We start from the raw sequence: 10,467 nt of genomic DNA, 5'->3' as shown, positions 1-10,467 counted from the left end.
AGGAGCAGAAGTATCTAGGAAGCCTTTCCAGATGGATTTATTTTTCCCAGATTTTTCTGAAATATTTACTTTTTAAGTTCTGTTAAACTTCTTTCATTATGCTTTACTTTATTACATTTTTTTTATTTTTTTGAGTAAATATTGTTGTTCTTATTGTATCAATATATATGTATTAACAGTGATAATTTTTCTAAATTTGAGGTGTCGAAATGCTCTTCTTTCTTCTAGCACAAACAAAAAGCCTTATCTTAACAAATGACTGTGAGACCTATAAATGATTTAAAGACACTAAGAAAAATCAATTATTTATTATAGACAGACTTAAAAAATACCTTGCTGCTGTTTGAAACATTTGTACTGTGTGAAAATTACAATTTCTTTTTTTTTGTATATCGTAAAACACTTATTTATAAATATTAATTATACTCGCACGTTGAAAATTAACTGTTTTCAAATTTGGAGTTTATTTCATTGAGGTTAGGAACAGAACTTGTTCAGGATACTCCATGGTTTTGCAAAACCAGTGTTTACTTTTTGAATATTTTTCTGAATGTTTTTAAAAAACAACTGCTTCTTAATCTGATTTATTTTATTGGAATTCTTGCTGTTGTTAGTTAAACATTAACAATGATATTAATTAATCTTGTTAATTAGTCATTTTAAGTAAAACTTATAATCTAAAATTACTTTCATGCATAGCACAGTATAATATTTTAAAATTGAGGTGCTTGAACTTTTTTCCACTACATTTTATCAGAAATTAATTACTGAATAAATATTAATAAATAATAAAATTAATGAATATTAATGGAAAGCCTTTATTTTGTACTTTTGAAATTTGTCAGATTTGACATTTAAAACATATTTTATTATTAAATGATTTATATAAATATTTTAATAAAACTTACTGTGATATCAGTTTAGTGATGTAATTCAGTAATGATATATTTTTTATTATTTAATGTTCAAAATATTTATTTCATTATTATATCTAAAGCTAAAGGGACAAATTGAAAACTTAGTATCTCATGTTTCTTGTTATTCTTGATTTACATAATTTAGTGGTTATTTATTGTGTAGTTACACAATAACAAAATGTTAAACTATTATCCATTTTTACATAAAAGTTTAAAGAATAAAATAGCATTCTTCTCTCAATATGTGTATTTGCTTCATGAACTTCCAATTTGGCACTACACACAAAAATAGTTATAATGAAAACTTGTGAATTGGACTTGTATTATGTAAAGTTAATGTTAACATACTTGTATAGTGTGAAATTAGACACCCACAAAATTTGACAAAAATATTGCGTGAAGTGAATTAGCACAAGGAAAATATATTATTTTATCAGATACTAAGCGGATGCCACATCAAGTTGCAGAATTATTTCTAACACCACTTATGAAGGAACTGCATCTTTTTCAAATTAAAATTTCCAAACTATAAATCTTTAAAGCTATTCAGAAAGTATATGAGAAGAGACCATGAAAAAAAAAGAAATAGCTTACCCGATTTCCTTTGAATTGATCCTCTTGTGACTCCACATACTTAATCTGGCTAAATTTTAAGAAACTTAAGTTTACCATTGGCAGGCACACTCTAGTATGTTTTGTGTAATGCCAAAACAAATACTCTTCTTTTCGAACAGCTGCCAGCTGTGCCTGTTGCATTCAACATTATATCCTCCAGGATGTCAAATGAGGACCCTTTACAGCAGCTCCGTTAACTTGGGAAACAAATCACAAGGACTCTAGCAAACCTGAGGAATACCACACCCAATCAAGAAACCTGGGATAAAAAGTGATGTATAGGCTAGTGCATTATCATGATACAACTGTCACAAACAAACTGCATCATAAAGACAACACAGAATGTACTATTTGTTGACAGTTGGCTTTGCAGTGCACACAAAAAACCGCATCAATTTCACTTATCTTGCTTTCTTTGGTCTTTGTAATGATGATGGCTTCCACTAATGTCTTAGTTTTGATTTGCAGGCCATGCCTGTGTGTCCAAAATTCATCGGCAGTTGTCATGGTCTTGAGAAACTTAGGATTACCATTGGCACACTCCAGTATGTCCTATGCAATTTCAAAATAAATCTTTCTGTTTGAAATGAAACAGCTTTCTTGCAAATTTTACATCCATTCTATGTATGTCCTAATTGTCCATTAAAATGGTGTATGCAGAATTATCACTAATCCAATGGCATTTGCCATTTTTTGGATATTTGACCAACAATTTTCTGTATATTTTGTTAATGATACTTGGATTTCATCTTGTTTGCAGCCTACCAGTACATTTGTCATTCTCAATCAAGGTGCTGACATCTTAAAAACTGTTGTATCAATCTTACAATTATATAACTTTGTTCCGAGAATCCTATTTAATCTTACAAATTTTTTGACTTTAGACACCACTAAGCTTTTGGCAGAATTGATGTAACATTGTTCAACACATTCCATCACCACAAAATAAAAATGCAACAAACTCCTGATACACTATCACACACAATAGCTGCTAGACAACAACTGAAGACTATGAGGTTACAGAAAATCATCCATGCACATTATTGCAACTGCTAGATTCAACAAAGTTGTACCACTCGCATATAAATACTTTTCAAGGAAAAAATATGGTCAGATATTTTTTGAATAGATCTCATTTATATTAGTTATTGCTATTTTTTTATTTATATTTTTCTTACATTTTAAACCCGTTTTCATCATGCTAATTTACTTGATATTCATTATCTTCAGTAAGAATGAATTTATAAGAAAAATGATTTTGATCTTCAGAGTGATTGTAGAGTGCCAGCTGAAGAACAAAGCTTTTTACATGGCATTTTTAAATGTAACAAAGATATGGAATGGATGAATCTGTTGCAAATTTTAAGGAAAATTTGAATAGAATTTAGTGAAAGAAGAGTTGTTTGCAAACTTTTGAAAATATCAGTTATGATAAAGTGAAATATAGACAGGCAAACTGTAATGTAGGAAGGGATGAGATAAGGATATAATTTATATTCATTGCATTTCAAATTATGTATACAAGAAGAGATAATGGAACTGAAGGAAAAATGCCTGAGTGGGGTAACAGTCCAAGCAAAGAAAAGAGGTAATTAGATTTATTGATAATATTGTTCTTTTGATAAAAACTAAAGCTGATTAAAAGATATACTGCATGTCATGTAGTCATTATACAAAATTCACTCAAAAGTAAACAAGAATAAAAGAAAGTTAATAAAATTTGTTGTAAAGGAGGGTAATGAAGAATTTAACACCTTTATCAAAACATGAATTTTATAATTCTTCGGTCTTTGAAAACGGTATAACTATTTTTTTTTTTTGCGCCACACTGCAGTTCTACAATATTATGTATGTGGGAAATCTCTAAAGTGAAGACCGCTGGTATATTTCTCTCCTTAAGATTGGTGAACCTGTGTCGTTCATGGGCACGCTAGTAATGTACACACTGCATTGTTGTCTGTAAGTTGTCGCGTTGTAATATCTTTGATTACGTGTGAGTTATTACGTTATAAAATGAATAGGAAAATCGATGTCCCCGCCGAATGTGAAATACGTGGAATCATTCCTTTTTTTAAACCATCAAAATGTTAAGGCGGCTGAAATTAATAAGCACTCGTTTGCTGTGTACAGTGATAATGTAATGAATGAAAGAAACATCGGAAAATGGTGTGAAAGGTTTAGAATTAATGTGCACGATGAACGTTCGGGGAGACCCACTATAATCACCGAGGAGTTGTTGAAACGCGTCAGTGATGAAATCAGAAAAGATCTCAACCATTTCCGACCTGACCTTTCTTTTTCCTGATGTTTCAAGAGCTGTTATCGTTCGTGACCAATTAGGCTTTAGAAATGTTTGTGCACTTGGGTGTCGCACGTTTTAACGGAACGTCACAAAAAAATACGAACGGGATCTGATTTGGAATTTTTGATGCGCCACACAGAAAAAGGTGACTAGTTCCTTAATTCGATTGTTACCGGCGATGAAACGTGGATTTCGTATTACACTCCAAAGAGGAAACGGCAGTCAAGTGAATGGCGTCATCCTTAATCACCAACCAGACGAACAAAGGTCAAGCCATAGCCATTTAGATGCAAACCGATGGCCACAGTCTTTTGGGATCGGTTTCATGGCACATGGAACGACTATAAATGCAGATGCCTTTTGCGAAACGTAAGTTACGGTGTGCCATTCAAAATTGGTGACGTGGGCGGCTGACGGATGGATTTGCCTTGCTGCACGATAACGCACGTCCACATGTTGTCCGACGTGTAATTTACTGAGAACATTTGGGTGGGAAATTTACGATCACCCTCCATACAGTTCGGACTTAGCTCCTTATGATTGCCAGTTAGTTGTTTGGGAAATTGAAAGAATTTTTGAGTGGTAAGGAATTCGCGGTTGACGATGAACTTAAAAATTCTGTTAATCATTGGCTAAATGGACTGGCGGCAGAAGAATATGACAAGGGTATATTGTAGCTGGTATATCGCTGCGATAAATGTCTTAATTCATGTGTCGATTATATGGAGAAGTAGTATAACGTATGTAGTTTAAGAAAAATAAAGAATATAAAGTTTTCAGAATAAATTTTTTTACAATGAAACCGTCTTTACTTTAGAGATAACCTCTCGTAAATTCCTAACTACATTTCTAAGCAGCTAATTAAACTGTTTTACTTTCTTTTTTTTTATTAGTAAAATGAAAATATAAAAAAGTCAACTGATTTTTAAAAAGAGCGTTTTTGGTGTTGTAAGATTTTTAAACAATTTTATTGTGGAGAAAAGTTGTGGGGAGTAAGCTACTGAGCACCTAGAGATCAAGGTCATGCAGGAATGCTACCATACGAAAACGAAATTTCTCCTTAGTCTCAGATACTGGTGTTTCAATAAAGGTGTTTATTACCTTAAGTTTGGGCACCAGAAGCTTGATATTTTATTCGTAAAAATTGCAATCTGTAAATAAAATATAAACTTGTCAAGAGAAGACTGATACAAGTAAGAAGAGCATTCTTGAATAAAAAAATTCTGTCATCAAATTCAGATCAAAGAATTGGAAATAAATTGCTAAAAAACATAATAGGAAAACAATAAAAGCTTTAAAATTTTGAAAAATAGATAAATTAATTAGTGCAAAATGAAGATGTTAGATGAAGGGAAGTTTGTGATGGTGTTGCAAAAAGAACTAGGTAAGTGTGTCATGTATTAGACATCTAAATCTACTTCAAATTAAAGATAGTTTGTAGAAAGTAAAAATTGTCGGAAAGGCACAACTATAATTCTTGAATCAGATGTAAAAGACATAATAAAATCCTTTAAGATTTTATTGAAAATCTTTTGATTGTTGAGATTAGCACAGAACAGAAAAAAATGAAAATAGAATCAAACCTGTTGTGAAGTAATTAAATATTTATTAAAAATAGATATCATTCTTCTCTTTGCATAATCTAACCATAAAGATAACTGTACAGATTGTTATCACCATGATAAATTCTTGTCATTTCTGAATTGCTTGTAAACAAATGCACCATAATATTATAATGCTGAAAACTTTCACAGGAGAGTAAAATAAAAAATTTGAATTTGTAAACAAAACATATGCTTGTACTAACAGAGAGTACGAGTAATATCAAAGAAGCAAACATTATTTGTAATTCAGTAAAAGTTTGTGTTTTTAATTTTACTTCATTTACATATCATCATATCTCACTGGGCTGAGGGGAAGTTGCTTATCGTTAACTAATTGAACAGATTGCGATGTAATCAACAGGAAAATAAAATAAAAGTTATATTTGCCATCATTCCATGCATGGGAGATATTACGTATAAGAAATTTTCTTTAAACAAAAAACAAATTTAAGTTATTAATAATTACATTAAAGAAGTTACAATTTATTAAATTACTGCAGTAATTAAGTTACAATTTATTAAATTACTGCAGTAATTGTTTTTTTTGTTAATTTATGATTTCAGTTGATTCCTAACTAATTATTGGGATTGAATTATAATGTGTTGTTTCACTGATAAAGTAGTAAAATAATTACTTTAGTTTACTTTCAGTTTTCTTGCAACTGTTATTAATATGAAGCTTGTAATCCAATAAAAGAGATTGTAGAAAGGGTTGCTTCCTGTTAGATAATTGATATTCTCTCTAAAGTGAAGGGATTCCATAATGAATAGAATGAGGGTGTTGAATTTACTTGCAATTTGAAGGGATTTATTATAATGGTATACCACAATATAGTTCACCTTGAATTATTTTGCAAAAGTAATTAAATATAGAATGTGAGTGAATAAACTTCTTGCTAAATTGCTTGCTTTACTTATAATGCTTGGTATCTTGTGCTTTGTTGTCATGTTTTTTCAGGTTGTGTTTAACATCAGGTCATCTAAAATTTATCTGATTTTGTAAATCTCTCTCCTTTTTAGAAATGTTAGATAACTTTTGGTGTGTAGTGTTAATGTGTGGTTAATTTATTATGGAATATGATGTATTTTTTATTGTTTAATGTGTTTTTTGTAGATGATTTTTTTTACAAGTTTTTCACTTTTGTGTATAGCCAGTGATAGAAAAATGATAAGCCTGAACCTACAATTGAAGTTTTTACGTCTTTTATTTGTTATAATATGTAATATACTTTGTTTATATTACTTTCATTGGCATTTTCTGTGAGCATTGATTTCTTATCATAAGCACCTGCAAGGTATCATATATTTTATGTTTAATGCTGTGTTTATTTGTGGTTGTGTATTAGTTTGTTAAGTATATGTGTAAAGTTGGGTATTAGTGTCGTGCTGTTAGATGAACAGATGTTTTATATTGTTAGTCACATACAATGGGCTTTCTATAAATTTTGATAGGATTTTTGCCACTTACATCTGTTATAATGAGATGTGGAACACTGAATGAATATTGGTTAGTATATATCTTGATATACGTAACATATTCCTTGATTTAGCAATTCATATTGTTGATTTTTTCTCCATTAAAGGAAGTACATTTTTTATGTTACAAAGTTTGATATTTATTGTTAAGTACATTTATTACCTAATTTAACAGATTATATTGAATTATATATGTTCTTGACATACTACTGTCAGTTTAATTATCCTTTGTATGTTTTAAATTATTGGATGTTGATATATTTTTGAAACTTAGAAAAAATATTTCAGTTAGAAGAAAAGAAATGGGAAACATATAAACATATTGGTAGGCCTGGCTGGGACTATTAAATGTGAAATAATTTTACTTAATAATGTCTTGTGTTATTTCTTTATGTGTAATAATGTTCATTTTATTATACAAGCAAAATTAGTAATATTAACCAAAAAAAAGAAAAAATGAAGTTATGCAGCTCATATTTATAAGTTCATGTTTTTTAAACATTTCAATAAAATTCTAAAGTAATTTAAATTTCCATTAATTTAATCGCATTTTAAAATCTTCATTTAAAAAAAAAAAATTAGTTATCTATGCTGAAGTAAAAATCTTAGAGAATATGAAACTCAACTCTTCACTTTGCAGTAAGTCCTCCTAGTGCTGTAGAATGGAAAGAGAGGATCATATCAGATAAAGAAAAGAGATGGAAGGGGATAGTAAGCTTATGCCAAATCTGAAAGACACAATGATCACTTGACTTCACAGAGGTGGAAAAGAGCTGCACATTTTTATGTTCTGTTAACATCATGACTGGGTATCTGTATGCTTTTACTTGCTCACCCTTGGTGTTTAGGTAATATATATTAAATATCAAATTAAGTGTACATTAAATTAATTTTTTTATATCTAAATGACTGAAATTTATATCTAACCATAAATGTTCATTTATTTTCAATGGTTGTTGCACATTTTTCCTACCTACTTGTAAATAGCTTTTTAATATAAATTTTGTTTTATAGATCAAAAAAAGCATAAAATTAGATATTTTGGCTTACTGGAAAAGAAAATTAATTTATTTCTGTGTTTGAGGCTAGGCCTCAAACACAGAAATTTTTATGCCTCAAACACATTTTTTATGCTTACCTAGTAAGCATAAAAAATGACATGTTTAAGTTTTATTTTACCAAATAAAATGTTATTTAAAAGATTTTTAAATTTAAACAATAAAGATTAATAATAAAATACAAATATTGTTAAAATTTTATGGTTAACAATTGAAATATCAAAAATAATTTATACAAGATACATGAACAAATTCACCCTTTTATCAATAAAAATTATTTCTTTATAGTTTTTATAATAATTCTATTACTCTTATTTGCATTACAATTTATTACTCCTATTGCCATTTACCTTCATTGAATAAATGAATTACCATGTTCATCTGATTTTAAGTTCAAAGTTTAGGAATACCATAATATAAATTATTATATAATATAAATTTTATTGTATTAAAATAAATTAATTTTACCAATAATTGAAGAAAAGTAATATACTTGCTGGAAATTTAAAACTAAATAAAAGTAAAATTAAATCACTTTTAATTAAAACAAATTGAGAATATGAAAAAAAAAATATTTTATAGATTATCTCTCTATACCTTTTGCATTTACTAATCTTAAATATCCTTCTTTTCCTGTGTCTAATGTTTTCATTCCTGTTGCTTCCTTTTCAGATATTTTTTTCCTTTTACCATGAATAATATTCATTATCTTTATCTATTTATCTCAGTTCTCTTCCTCAATTTCATCATGTAACTAATTTTTTTAATGATCTCTCATTCAATTCTGTTTCATTTCATTATCTCATCATCTTCCAAAAATGAACTTCATTTCTGTAGCATTTTTCCAAACTTCTCATTCATACATTAAAATCCCAATGAGCCATAATTCAAAAATGGACAAATTATGTTTTATATTCAGTCTCTTTAGATTCATTTCTCACCACTCTAAATTTTGATAAAGTTCCACTCCTTTGTGTGCTATCTTTGCAATTTCCTTAATTATTTTTTCACCATCTGCTAATACACAACCACAATATTCAAAATTATACTGCTTCGAGTAAGTCATCCCCTATATTTCTCTTACTCTTTCTTATCTTTCTAATGAAATATTAGGTGAAACATAGTTATGATATCAGATGTGAATAAATTTGTTTATACACAAACACTGATGACTGATGTATATTACCATGTTCCTATATGTTTTTTTTTTTTTCAGTAAATATATTTAAAGCATTGTGAGAAATACTTAGTTCTCATCCAATAAATTTGGGATATACTATCTTAGATCACAGTTAGTGCAATGCATTTGTTAATTTCTGCTGGGTTCCTACCAAATAGAAATCCCACACAATTTTTATAGCCATAAGAAAAGCTTGCATTTAATTGACATTTGGAAAATTTGGTTGATTAGTTCTTATTACATACTTTGTGAAATGTCAGAAAGTAACATGGTGAAGCAAGTGGATAAGCCCGTCACCAAATTAGCCTTGACAAATTAAATGTGCAGGTTACAATGGAATTCATCAATACAAGATGTGCTATAAAGTTATCTTCTATTGCCTGCAATTGGGGTACACCAATCTAACATATTTGTGTAACATCCCAACATATCATAATTATATAACTAACACTTTATCACTTTATTGAGCATTGTAACATAAATTTAAACTAACATGTACAACAGGTAGAATTTTAGGTCTGGTCAGTATAGACAACTTGTTAAATTTCTGAGTTATCAGACTAAGGTCTGAACTTCAGGAGTTAACATTTAGATTACCAACTTCGTTATTTTTATTAAATGCTTATATCTATTTCATTATTATTTACACATCCATCACCAAAAGTGTTGTGTAAGAAACACAACACTTAAAAAGAAACACAAAAAGAAGATAAGAAATCTTCTTTTTGATGAGTTCTCTTCACAATATCTTATTTTTTTATTTTTGTATATTTTCACTTTTAGTATTTCTTGCATGTAATTTTTGCCTTTTTTGTAATTTCTTTAAAATTAAATTTAAAATGCAGCATTGTAATGTTTTAATTCAGTTGTAATAAACTGGTTATTTTCTCAATAAATTAAAAAAATTAATCAAATCCTTTTCAAATAATGATATGAGTAAATTTTACATGTCATGTTAATAATAAATTAACATAATACAATCACCTTTGTCTTTCAGATGCTGTTTTCAGAATCAAAGTAAAATTTTATATTTTGCAGAGGCATGGAAAATGAACGATTTTTATAAAATTTATATTCAACAGCAAATTACTGAGCTGCGTCACACTGTAATAACGTTTAATATTTGTAATTCGCGGGATGAATACGTTCATAGAGGTAGCTTCATTGCATAGATTAATAATGCAAGTAATTAATTTTTTGGTTTGCGTTAATATAGAAATAATTACGTGTGTTAAATTTTATAGTAATATTTCTAAAGTTTACTGATTAAATTTTTATTGTATAAATATATTATTACAGGTATTCTTTTTACCAC

The sequence above is a fragment of the Lycorma delicatula genome, chromosome 1 (genome assembly GCF_047948215.1).
Source record: "Lycorma delicatula isolate Av1 chromosome 1, ASM4794821v1, whole genome shotgun sequence".
NCBI classification, from domain to species: Eukaryota; Metazoa; Arthropoda; class Insecta; order Hemiptera; family Fulgoridae; genus Lycorma; species Lycorma delicatula.
The sequence above is the reverse complement of the archived record's forward strand: the minus strand, read 5'-3'. Positions refer to the sequence as shown.